Source organism: Zingiber officinale, chromosome 5A, assembly GCF_018446385.1.
Source record: "Zingiber officinale cultivar Zhangliang chromosome 5A, Zo_v1.1, whole genome shotgun sequence".
In the NCBI taxonomy this organism is placed as follows: Eukaryota; Viridiplantae; Streptophyta; class Magnoliopsida; order Zingiberales; family Zingiberaceae; genus Zingiber; species Zingiber officinale.
The window spans coordinates 138,676,346-138,689,374 of record NC_055994.1 but is presented as its reverse complement, the minus strand read 5'-3'; the positions used below and the strand labels follow the sequence as shown (position 1 = coordinate 138,689,374).

The 13,029-nt window shown below is 34.7% G+C and overlaps 1 non-coding gene across 1 annotated transcript; it reads right to left on the bottom strand.

Annotated features, from left to right (window-relative positions):
- Positions 1-11,599: 11,599 nt before the first annotated feature.
- On the bottom strand, positions 11,600-11,705 carry LOC121983461. The gene has a single exon (XR_006112513.1). It is a non-coding gene; the product is annotated as a small nucleolar RNA R71 (small nucleolar RNA).
- Between the last annotated feature and the right edge of the window lie 1,324 nt (positions 11,706-13,029).

The window sequence follows — 13,029 nt, the reverse complement described above, 5'->3', positions numbered from 1 at the left end:
AAGAAACTAGGGTTAAGGGAAAATCCGAAGCCCATTTATGTTTGCTAAAGGTCTCCCATGTTATGCCATGTATTATGTGATGCTAGTTTGATGTTCTATGCTTAATGTGGCTTAAAACCTAGTACTATGCCCTTGTAAGTTTCGGCCAAGAGAACTACTAGAGCTAGAAGAGAACAAATACTCCAATCATGCTTACTAATGGTTCCCTATGATATGCTATGTGTTGGGTGAATCTTACGTCACCATGTTATGCTTATGCAAGACTTATGTATGATGAATTGCTTAAGAGATGCTTCCCTATAAATTGGGACTAAGAGCACTCTTTATGTTATGACAAGGAACATGATATGCTATTTTACTTTTGTATGGCTTGTACCGGACCCTAGCAAGGTCCAGGGGATGTGCTCCTACGTCGCCCCTAGGTCGAAGCACGGGCCTAGTTCCCTAGTAGGTTCGGGATTAGCTACCTCGGATTTATTTAGGTATGCGTGCAAATCATGTATGTGGTACAATGCCGGGCCCTCATGTTGAGATTTATGTTTAAGTATTTATATAATATATGTTTTCAAAATAATATCTTGCATATATATTATTTCATACTATGCGATTATTATGCTTTAAGATGATGTACTCTTGTGATATGCCTATATGTTATCTAAATGAACATGTCACTACTCTATGTTAAATTCATGATTTATGGCTTTAGTGAGTAGGAAAGGATCTTACTAAGCCTATGTGCTTATAGTTATTTTTCCTTGTACTACAGAAAAGGGTAAAGAATGACTAAACTAAAGGGAGCAGCAGAAGGGGCAAAATGTGTGTAGCAGTGGCATAGTGGAAGAGATCTGTTTTGTGACTTATGCATGTTCTAAGTCTTGCATGTTAACTTGTTCTTTTACTTGATGCTTTTAATGGTTGCTACTTGATGTGAACTATACTATCTTTTGTTTCCATGAAACCTTGAAATGATAAACACTTGTTTTAGTTAAAGAATTGCTAAGAACCTCCTTATCATGCTTGAAGTGTTAAGTGATGGATGACTAGGTACTTAGTTTATGCTTCGAACCCCATATTAATGTTCATACTTGTGTTTAGACTCCTATACTTCCATCAGGTTAGTTATCATGAACTTTCATTAAAGAAGTACCAAGTACCCTTTTAGAGAACAATATACATGCTTAGTAGTTCATCCTCTCTTTATTAGTATGCTTTATGCTCTAGTTTTAAACAATCATGTATCATGTTTCAAGAAATAGATATTAAACCAAGTTATATACAAGAATGCTAAGCATGCTCACATGTGTTACATGTTTACATGCTTTAAGAGATTTACATGTTTAAATGTTTGTTTCTCCATGTTTAAATTTAAATTCTTCCGTTGCAACGATTGCATATGCATGTATGTATGTTCGCGTAGCGCCGCCCTTCTTGCCCCCTTTATAAGTCGGAGAAGGGCGAGCGTTACACTGTATGCCATAGTCATGTCAGTAGGAGCTGTCACCGAAATGGATCAAGACAGCATCCACATTAGCAGATTCAACCGCCTGGAAAGATAGGAGTCATCTAGAACCGTTAGCAGATCGTTGCAAGAGTGGATAGAGATCAATGAATCCAGACACTCAGAAAGTGCCACGTCAGCAAATGGTTAGATCGAAGACGAAGGCTATAAATAGAGGATTGAAGCTCGAAGTTACTATAACACACTCATTTATTTACTTGCTTTTCATTTTTTTAATTTAATTAATTTTGTACTTAATTGATGTAAGGGTATTTTTCACCTCTAACTTGTGTTTGAAGAAGGAGATTTTAGTGGAGCTTTTCATAGTCATGGACTAGAAATCTCTTATTGCAAATCAAGTAAATTCGGTTTCTTCTTTTTAAGTTTATGTTATATTTATATTAACTAAGTGTGTATCTTTGCTAGTTCGTTAGCAAGAGAGATAGATCATTTTATCTACAGGTTATTATTCACCTCTCCCCTCTATCAATCTAAATCGATGTTGCTTCACCTTCAATTGATATCAGAGTTTGGACCACCAGAAGTACTAATCGCTGACTATGCAACAACAAAAGGAGATCAAGCAATGACACCCACCCAAATTTGAGGGGGAATTCACTGCATAGAAAAGAAAAATGGAGGTATTCTTAAAAACATATTTTGATATTATGTTATGTATTAAATTTGATTTCGAAGTGCCCAAAAACAAAGATGGAGAAGAAATCCGGGAACCATAATGGACCAAAAAGCAGCGAGAGGAGTTCATGGTCAACAGTAAGGCTGATTTTCACTTGCTAAGTTACTAGTAGTGCAGGAACTCAACCGAATTGGCTCCTACAACTATGTCAACGATCTCTGGGAAAAGTTTTTGGAACTCCATGAAGGCACCTCGGAGGTAAAACTGGCAAGACGAGATCTACGTAGAAATCAACTCAGCAACCTTTGACTGAAAAAGAGTGAAAAGGTTGCACAATTACATGCCAAGTTGAAAGAGATCCTCACCAGCCTCAGCAACCTCAGAGAAATAATAACAAATTGAGACATGCTCAAATCTGCACTTAATGCAATTCCAAGAATTCATGAGTGGATGTCTATAATAGACTCCTACTATATTTCAATGAATCTCCAAGTAACTTAGAAGAACTTTTCTCAATTATGGAATTACACGAATCGAGATGTGCAAGCCTAAATAAAGTAGAAAAGTCAAATCAAAACATAGCTTTACAAGCCAAGAAAAGCAAATTGGACTCGGATACATCAATCGATGAAAACAAAGAAGTATATTTGGTAAGAAAAATGAAAAAAAAATAAGGCTAACCGTTTTGACAAAGAACCAACATTAAAGCTATTAAGGAAGAAGCAAAAGTGGAAGATAAGATGCTATAACCGTGATGAGAAGAGACATATCAAGGATAACTATCCTAAGCTGAAGAATAAGGAAAAAGAGAAGGGCAAAAGACCTAAAAATTCCAAACATAAGAACATAAAGGCAACATGGAGCGACACATCTTTCTCCGAAGAGTAAGAAACGGAGCAAAGGGCTAGACTTGCTTTCATGGCAATCCATGAAGATGAAGGGTACAACTCATCTAGAGAAAGCAACATTGTAGGGAAAGCCTCAAGTGATGAATCAAACACAAACATGGTGAGGTACGAAATCTATCCTCCGATAAAATAGATGAAACTATTATAATATTTTCTAGATACTTATGTAAACTTAGGAACAAATATATTGACTTAAAGAAAGAAAATTTTGAACTAGAAAATACTTTAGAAAATTCTTGTCCTAAAGAAGAATTTGAAAAACTCAAGGATGGAAATACAAAATTAAGGGAACGGGTAAAAACACATAAATTAGCCTTAGAAAAAAGTTTCTGAGTTCAAATTTTAATTTATTACCAATAAATCTTGCCAACAAAATTTAGATTATAGAGGACTAAATTGAAATTTAAAAAATCATAGGGGCCAAATTAAAAGAATACCAAGATTTTTTATTCCTTCCAAATACATGGTAAATCTAGTAGGTGAAAATTTAGTTTGGATACTAGAATCAATTTTGAAATGTTAGAAATTTTTCTTATCTATTGATTTTTTTAAATGTCAATTATTAAAATTGCTTGTGGTAAAATAAAAACAAAGATAAAAAATTGATTAGTATATCTTCTGTTCAAAAATTTTATGTGAAACAATAACATATATTCTGTGGTTAAGAAAAATATTAAATTTTTAAATATTTTTCTAAGCAAAATTACATTTATGAAATTTTCTTTTGAAAATGAATTTTTGACAAATTTATTTTTCTAAAAATGTATTACTGATTTCTCCTAGTTAGAAAAAATTTCAAATTGTTAGGACAAATAGAAAATTTTCTATATTTTTTTAAGTTCGATTTCAGTTTATGATACATAGAAAATTATTTTTGAATGATTTTTTAGTGAAATTTTTTATGTTAGAAAACAGTGCAGTAAATATCAGGTAAATTAATTATATTTTTTTCTGATATTTAAACAACTTTTGAAAGAAAAAAAATTAACCCCATATTGTTGATGTGTTCAGAATGAGAGATATATTAAGTTAGAGGGAAAGAATACATGAATGCATAACTCTAGGGGCTGTTTTTAATAGTTGTTACTTTTCATTTTTAAATATTTATTGTACTTTAGTTATTTTGTTTCTAACTTATTCTATGTTGATTCACACTAAAAACAAAGGATTGTAAGTACCCTAAATTGTTGAGCCATAGTTTTGATATGAGTTTTATTAGTGCAATCGACCTCTAGTATTTTAATATTCGATAAATATATTTAATAAAGTTTTGTCAAGGTTGACCCACTTAAGTGAGAAGTCTAGTTAGGTTAAGATTAACTAGATGGCTGACAAGGGGTGAATAGTTTGTTAGTGCATGAAACACCAGATGATCGAACTTAAGTTTTGATTATGACAAAGAGTTCAAAATTAAGGTTTTTGTTATTCTAACAAGTTAAACTGAGTGTGTAGGACAATCCTAAGTGATCTTAGGTAAAGTGAAAGTCCTAGTGAATACTAGATAGGTGGAAAGTCCTAGCTGCAGTTAGGCAATAAAATCATGATCCGGGGGGCTGGGCAAAATATTAGCAGGTCGAGGATGTCTAGCGAAATCCTAGGGTCGAGAACGCTAGGTGAAAATCTTGAAGGTCACGGACACCAGGTAAAAGACTGGATGGGTCAGGGTTCGGACATCCAGCGGAAAGTTCTGAAATCTTAAGTGCTGAGCAAAAGTCTAAACGGTCTAGAGGACCAGTTTGGTAAAAGGTAATTTCTCCTGAGAGGAGTAAATGAGAACGCGTTCTCCGTTGAGGGAGAACAATAGGCATCAGTTCAACCTAAGATTTATGAAAAATCTAAAAGTTAGAATCGGACAATTTGGGGTCTGTCAATTTATTTCAATATTATTTTATTATGGTAACTTTGTTTTACAAGGTATATTTGGTATTTAGACTAACATGTCTCGTAGGAAGTGAAATGCACAAAAGAGCTTTGGGTGAACAGTGCTCGAGGCGCCTTCTATGGTTCTGAAGGCACCTTGAATACCCTGGTTAAAGGTGCCTTGGGGTGGATGAACTTCACGGAATGCAAAAGTTATCGAGTCCGAGAGTTTGCGGATAAATTTTACAGCTAGAGGAGCCTTCCATGATGTTAGAAGGCGCCTTCAACAGTCTATGGAAGACTAGTTCGAGCAACTTTGAAGACAACAACTCAATTTTATGATCCTTCACTTGTGTGCTGCTTTAAAGATGATCCTGTGACTCCGCAACACAACTTCGATGACCGAAAGCGCTATTCTCTGAATTCTAAGTTGTCGGTATAATATTTCTTAATAGAGCACTTAGATTATAATTCTCTTGTAATTGTCTTGTTACTTGTAATTTATGAACAATTAGTAGATTGCCTAAAGTAAACACTCAACGAGTATAGACCTTAGAGTAGGAGTCGAAAAACAAACAGTATTAGCGATTGTTTTTCTTTATTTCTTTCCACTATGTTTTACTTTGATTGTTTTCCAAAAAAAGTGAAAAGCCACGAAAACTATTCCCAACCCCCCCCCCCCCCCCCCCTCTAGCGCAACAATCCTACAATTGATATCAGAGCGAGGATTTTTTTTTTTTTTTAAATTTTTTACTATAAGTTAGAATTGGTCTAATAACCTCTCTTGACAAATTTGTTGATTCGTCAAATTTTCTCAAAATTGGTGCAACACCACTCGAGCCGCTTTTTTCACCTTTTCTACTTCCGCACTACTAATCCAAGACCAAGTCTTTGTACTCTTTGCTTTTCATTTTTGTTGTGAGAGATTCTTAAATGGACAATTAGAAAGCTACAGTACTGTACGCTCGTCCCTTTTCTCCGATGAGGACTTCAATTACTGGAAGGTTAGATGGAATACCACTTGAAGACGCAAGTGGAAATGTGGATCATAATCCTAACTGGATTCACATTTCTCACCAAAAATGGAGTACTTATCCCTTGTGACAAGTGGGACACACCAACAAAGAGGAAGATCGAGGCGGGTGCAAAAGTGACATATACTCTCCAATGCGGCTTAACCAAAGAAAAACTGAACCAAGTTGGTCCATTCTCAAGTGTAAAGGATTTATGAGAGAAATTGATAGAATTGCACGAGGGCACCTCCGATACAAAAATAAGTAAATGCGACCTTATTTTAAATAAGTTATATAATATTAAAAATATAAGATGGTGAATCGGTGAGCCAATTACATGCTTGGATCCAAGACTCGCTCAAAGGACTCCACACGATCGAACAAAAAGTGGAGAATTGTAACGTTATAAGGTACGCATTAAATGCTTTCCCAAGGAATACTTTGTGGGTATCCATGGTAGATGCTTATAAAGTATCTAAGGATCTTTCGATTATTAGGCTAGATGAATTATTTTCTGAGTTTGAATTGCTTGAACAAACTAATGCTACTCCGATCAAGAAAGGTATTACATTACTTGCAGGAAAACTCCCAAACAAGAAGAACTCCCAAACAAGAAGGTGAAACCCAAGTACCAATCTGAATTCGAATTTGAAGATGGATCAAATTCCAAAGACGAAGACAAGATCACCGCCGAGTTAGTCAATCGAGTTCGGAGAATGCTTAAGAAGAGAAACTTGATCCAATCCAAGAGTAAGAAGCCAAGTCCAAATCAAATAACGAAGCCTAAATTAAAAGTAACCTACTATGGGTGTAACCAGAAGGGTCACTACAAGCCGGAATGTCTAAACCAGAAGCAAAGAAGAAGGAAGACTTTGAAAGCAACATGATTTGAATCCTTGGAAGACTCCAACAAAGAACATAAGCAAGTGAGCTTCCTTGTTCTACTAGTACAAGCTTACGTTGTCGAAACTGAGTCTAAGTCCAGAATCAGAGCTGAATCAGAAGTCGAGTCTGAGTGAAGCCATGGGTCTATATCCATTTCCAAAGGGCCAAACAATATTGTAAGTTCTCCTCAAGTAGATAAATTACAAAATTTAATTTCATACTTATTAAGAAAGTTGGACAAATCCAATATCCGAGTCAAGTCACTCCAAAAGAAGGTAACAGTCCTTAAGGACGAGACTAACTTGAGTTCTTTGACTGAACAAGTTCAAGATGGAACCTCAACTCAAGTCCAACAACTTGAGGAAGAGAATTCTAATTTAAAAACTCAAGTTAAAGAATTCAATGACTCATTGGAACAATTCACTTTGGATTCCAAGAACCTTAATATGATTCTTGGAAAGTAAAGGGTTATATATAATCGATCTAGATATAAGGCTGAACAAAGATTCAGAGCGTACTTATCTTTAGTGAATCAATCAAATAGAAACCTAGTCCAAGCATAAGTCCCAAAGTCTAACTTGACTAATCAAGTTAAACTTAATCAATATTGGATCCCCAAGAATCAAATTCGCTACCTTGATATTTCTTATTGAGACTATGATCGAAGGGGAGCCAATAAAAAGACTATTTTTTATTATTAAATAGAATTATGTGATACTTGATTTATCGCTTTCCTTATTTATGCTTAGATTAGAGTAAATAAGGACTTTTGTTTGATTGACACTTGACAAGTTAGACATAGGATTTTCAGAAAAAAAAAAAAATTAAATATCCAATTTTCTTAAAAGGTTTTGTCTAGAAGTGGTTGTTACTCCAATACCCAAGAAAACCTCATCACAGGTTGAAAGTCAATCATCGAAATAGATATTTAATCGACTAACTGTTAAACCTAAGTTTAACTCAAATGTAAATCAATCCTTAGGTTTCACTTTAAATCAAAAATAAAATTAACCATCTCATAAATTATATAAAGTTCCATAATTGACACTCTATAAAAAAAGATGAATTTAGATTAAAAATAAAAATTAGTCAAACGTCAAACAAAACTTAATTAAATCTAAATCAAATTCAAATTAAATTTAATTATTTTCAAAAGCTTGATTAAATTCAAAAACATAATTATTAATTATTTTTCAAAACTTAATTAAATTCAAAAACATAATTATTTTTAAAAATGTAATTAAAATTCAAAAAAATATTAATTAATTTTAAAAACATAATTATTTTCACAAACTTAATTAAATTCAAAAACTTAATTAAAATTCAAAAAAATAATTATTGATTAATTTCAAAAATAAAATTATTTTTAAAACTGAATTAAATTTAGAAACTTAATTATTTTCAAAACTTAATTATTTTCAAAAATCTCAATTAATTTTAAATTTTAAATTTTAATTTTTTAATTAATTTTAAATTTTTAATTAATAATAAAAACTTACTTAACTTAAAAATCTTGATTAATTTTTAAATTTTAACAAATTCTCAAAATCTTAATTAATTTCAAAACTTAAGTATTTTTAAAGCTTAATTATTATTATTTTTAATTTAAATTTAATTATTCAAATTTAAATATTTTAAAATTCAAACTTAAATACTTTTCCTTAAAATTAAATATTTTCAAATTCAGAGATAATATTCTCAACTTTAAATTTAACTTAACTCCATCTCACACAAAGTCATAAGCTTAACATTTTTGATAACTTAAAAAGGATAAGATGAAAAATAAAAAAAATGATTATTTTAAATATGTTTTTAATTTTATTTTTTATACTTGGACCCTAGGACCCTCAAACTTAAATAATTTACTTAAAATTTTTTAAGTATTAATCAAGGGTGAGAGAAAAGGGGGTTTAAATATTTTTAGTATTTACAAAAGCTAAGTATTTTTTAAAATTTCAAGTTAAATTTTTAAAGGCTAAGTTCGACAAAAACTTAAGTTTTTTTTTAATAAAATTAAGTAGCTTCAAAAAAAATGTTTTTTTTGGGATAAGTCAAGTATTTTTTTTTCATAAAGCTAGGTATCTTTTTAAAAGTATAACTAAAGTATCTTTTAAAGAAATCTCTTGAGTAAATTTTTTTTTTTTTTTTTTTTTGAGTAAAAGGAGCTAAATATTTTTTCAAAAAGATTCTTTTTATATATGCATTCTTCAAAGAAATTCTTTTAAAAGCTAAGTGATGCGGCGATGGAAGGAGGCCTACCTGACACGAGGTCAATTGCAGGGTGGAGGTCAAAATCAAGGACGTCAATGTCCGGGTGTCAAAGGGTCGAACGGAGGATCATTGCAATAGCCGGTAAGGCGATCAGGCCCCGGCCGACAGGAGAGGGGTCCGAGCAGACCTCCAGTCTGGATCGGGATGTGATGTGCGTAGATCTTATGATCATTTATACATGTTTTGACGAACATTCACTTACTTTATTCACGTATATTCTGTGTATGTTCACCTCTCTTAGCATATATTCAGCATAAATACTCTTTTGTTCGGAGATCTACTCTTTATGTGTTTTCTTGTTGACAGGACGCGATTTGGAGCAGAAACAAAGCTTAAGTGGAGTCTAGAGCTTCCAATGTGTCGTGTCTAGGCCGTGTGAAATTTCTGCACTGCAAACTAAACCCAAAATGGCCATAACTTTCTGCTCAGTTGGAGTTTTGGGCTGTTCTTTATACCGAAATGTAGATAACTTCAAGATCTATAACTTTGATGAAGACCTCAACTCAAGAATACCACGTTAAGGTGTAATAAAAGGACCTAAACTGCCTTGATACAATTCTGCACAGCCAGAGCAGAAGGAAGGCACGACCGTGTCAATTCGCACGACCGTGTGATGAAATTAGAGCAGAAGAGAGACACGGCCGTGTCAATTCGTACGGCCATGCGGTGTAACCAAAGCAGAAGAGAGACATGATCGTGTCAATTCGCACGGCAGTACGGAGTGGCCAGAGGCAAAGGAAGGCACGACCATGCCAATTGGCACGACCGTGCAGTGCGGCCAGAGTAGAAGGAAGACATCGTCGTGCGATCTCGCACGGCCGTGCCACTCAACCCGAAGGGAGGATGCAGTGAGTCATGCGAATCTCGCACGGCCGTGGCATGGGTCGTGCGGTGCCCGTGCCCTAGCTTATAAAAGGGTCAAGAACCCTATTCTTGATCATCTTTGGTTCGGGACTTCGTCCCTCTCATCAGGAAAGGTTCTCCCCTTCGGGGGAAACCTTAGAGCTTCATCCACCGCCATCCCTTGATGTTCCATCCATCTTCAGAGTAAAGAGGCATCCCCAAGACATCTGAATCCTCGGCAAGCATCTCTTCTTCCCCTTCTTCTCAAATCGAGAGTTGTAAGTATACTTTACTTTATGTTTTGGGGTTGTTCTTCCCTCACAATGGAGTAGATCTCCTTTTCTATGGATGTAGGGAGTAGTTTTGGATAGGGTTTGATGTAAGATTCATGTTTGTAAGTTTACTCGTTGGATGATTTCTCTTGCTTCGTTTTTATTTGATATGCATGAGACTTGTTGCCTTGTCATGTTAATTGATTGTGTAGGAATTGCTAATTTCGTAAAGAGAGGATCTTAGATCGTATACCCGAGGGGCCCTAGTGATAGGGGTAACCCGTTCACGGACATCTAGGATATTCCCTTGAAAGGAGAGACAACTTCTCCACAAGGAAGTAAGAGACCAAACTAAACCCCTATCTCTATTCCTAATGTTACCGATTAGATTTGTATTCTTGTGATCTACCGAGGCACCCTAGTGATAGGGGTTAACCGTAACAGGATTTCACAGGGATCTTCTCTGATTAGTACTTAAGGATAGTAGCTTTAACTTCCGACAAAGGTATGTTGATTGACAATGAGTAAAAGATAGAATATGATGTATCAAGTTCCACCACAACGAAACTGAAATCTTAGAATCCATTTCCCAAAGCTCAATTCCCTCTAAGATTGATTCTCTCATCCTTCTCTTTCTCTCTTCAATCACTCTCGTTAGTTTGCAAGCGTCAAAGCCAACTTTCGACCGTCTAGATAACTTTGCGACATCTTTAGTGCTTAATCAATAGTCTTTGTGGTTCGACAATTTTATATATTACTGACGACGAATCCGTGTACTTGCGGAATCGTAACAAGTTTTTGGCGCCATTGCTAGGGACTGTTTTCGATTAACATTAGTTGATTAGCATATGAGTTACCCTAGACATTTTTCTTTTTTCCTTTGCGTTTTCTTTCCTATTTTCATTATGCACTTTCTTTCTTGCAATTTAAATTCTGCATTTTCTTTGTTACTTTTCATATAACATTTTATTTCTTGTCTTTAATTCTTCATTTTTGTTCTTTTCTCATAATTTTTTTTTTAGATACTATGAGCACTAACATGTCAAGCAGGTCCTTAAGAGATTTCTCTGTACCCATTTTTGCAAGATTTTTATCTCCCATTGTGCAGCCTCATATTGAAGCGAAAAGTTTTCAACTAGACCCAGAGTTAATCTTTATGATACAAGGTCACAAATTTGAAGTAGAAGTATCAGAAAGTCCTTATGTGCACCTTGAGACATTTCTAGAACTTTGTGATATGGTGAATTGTGAAGGAGTGTCAGCAGATGCAGTTCGTTTGATAGCATTTTCTTTCAGTATCAAGGATAAAGCAAGAACTTGGTTATATTCCCTTCGTCCTCAAAGCATCATAAGTTGGAAATAATTGGAGAAGTAATTTTTAGATCATTTTTTTCCTCCAAGTAGAACGATTTACATGAGGAATTGCATCACAAATTTTGCTCAGGCATATGGAGAATCATTATTTGAAGCATGGGACAGATTCAAGAATCTACAAAGACAGTGCCCTCATCATGGTTTGGAAAAATGGTTGACTTTGCACATATTCTATAGGGGGATTTCTTTCTCAGATAAGTGTTTGTTGGATTCATCAGCTGGAGGTTCTTTTATGAACAAAAGTGTAGATGAAGCATATACATTAATTGATCAAGTAACATTAAACCTCCATGAATGGTCAAGCAAAAGTTGGATGGAATCTCCCTCCAAAATTCACGAAGTACAAGCCATATATACAAGAGAGCCTGTCAAACAAAATACAATTCAACCATCCAAGAGTTTTGAAATCCACAAGTCATAGAATGAGGAGTTCAAACATTGGGGGAGGGGGGGGGGGGGGGGGGGTGGAAAGATTGATAGCATTGTTTCAAAATGGTTCAAACAAGATCCCCCTCCTACGCAGACAGTGTCTAGTGAACAGATAACTTTAAGTTGAGAAATGACAATAATCATGAAGAACTACTGAAGAAGGATTTGTTTAAAATTGAGGAGAAGAACAATAGATGACCTCAAGAACTCAGTTTCATTACTCCAGGAAGTTCCCAAAGACCACAAGTACCTTTCCCTCAACGATTGATCACACCTACACTAGATAAGCAAGTTGGACCTCCTCCACAAGCTCAAAGGGAATATGGGAAAAAGGAAATACCTTTCCCAAGACCTTCACTAAAGGTTCCTTTTCCACAAAGGCTAGTGAGGGTCAATGAAAATGAAGACTTTGGCAAATTCTGTGGCACTAATATTGTTGAGTGCAGATTTCTGGATGTATATGAAGATGAGGACTCTTTATATGAGGATTGTGATGATAATGCAGTGTATAACAAGTTTTCAGATTTACCTTCTGGGTTTATAGGGTCTTATGATGAAATTGAATTTTCAGATGATTAATGTGATGTGGTAGATCAACTTAAAACTGCAAATGAAGTTAATGATCCTCCTATAGGTGATTCTCCCACTGAGGATATTGATGTTAGTTTATTTTTTTATGCTTGTGTTGATAATGATGTTATGGAAGGAAGTGTAGGGAGCTGTGTTGGGGAAGCAGTATCTCAAGAATCACCTCCTTTATCCACACAACCTTCTGAGATTGTAAGAGTTGAAAGGGTTGAACATGTTGTGGATCATTGTGTAGGGACTCACGTAGATATTACAGAGTCCCAAGAATCACCACTTTTACTTGCACCACCACCTGAGCCAGAGATAGAGTCATCATTTAACTCAGAAGAGGTCACATCCACATGTTTAGAACTTTCAGGTATCTCTCAGCAAAGCAAGGTTAGTATTTCTTGTGTTCTTTTGGAAAATTTTGCAGAGGTACATATAATTGATTTTGTTGGATGTGATTCAA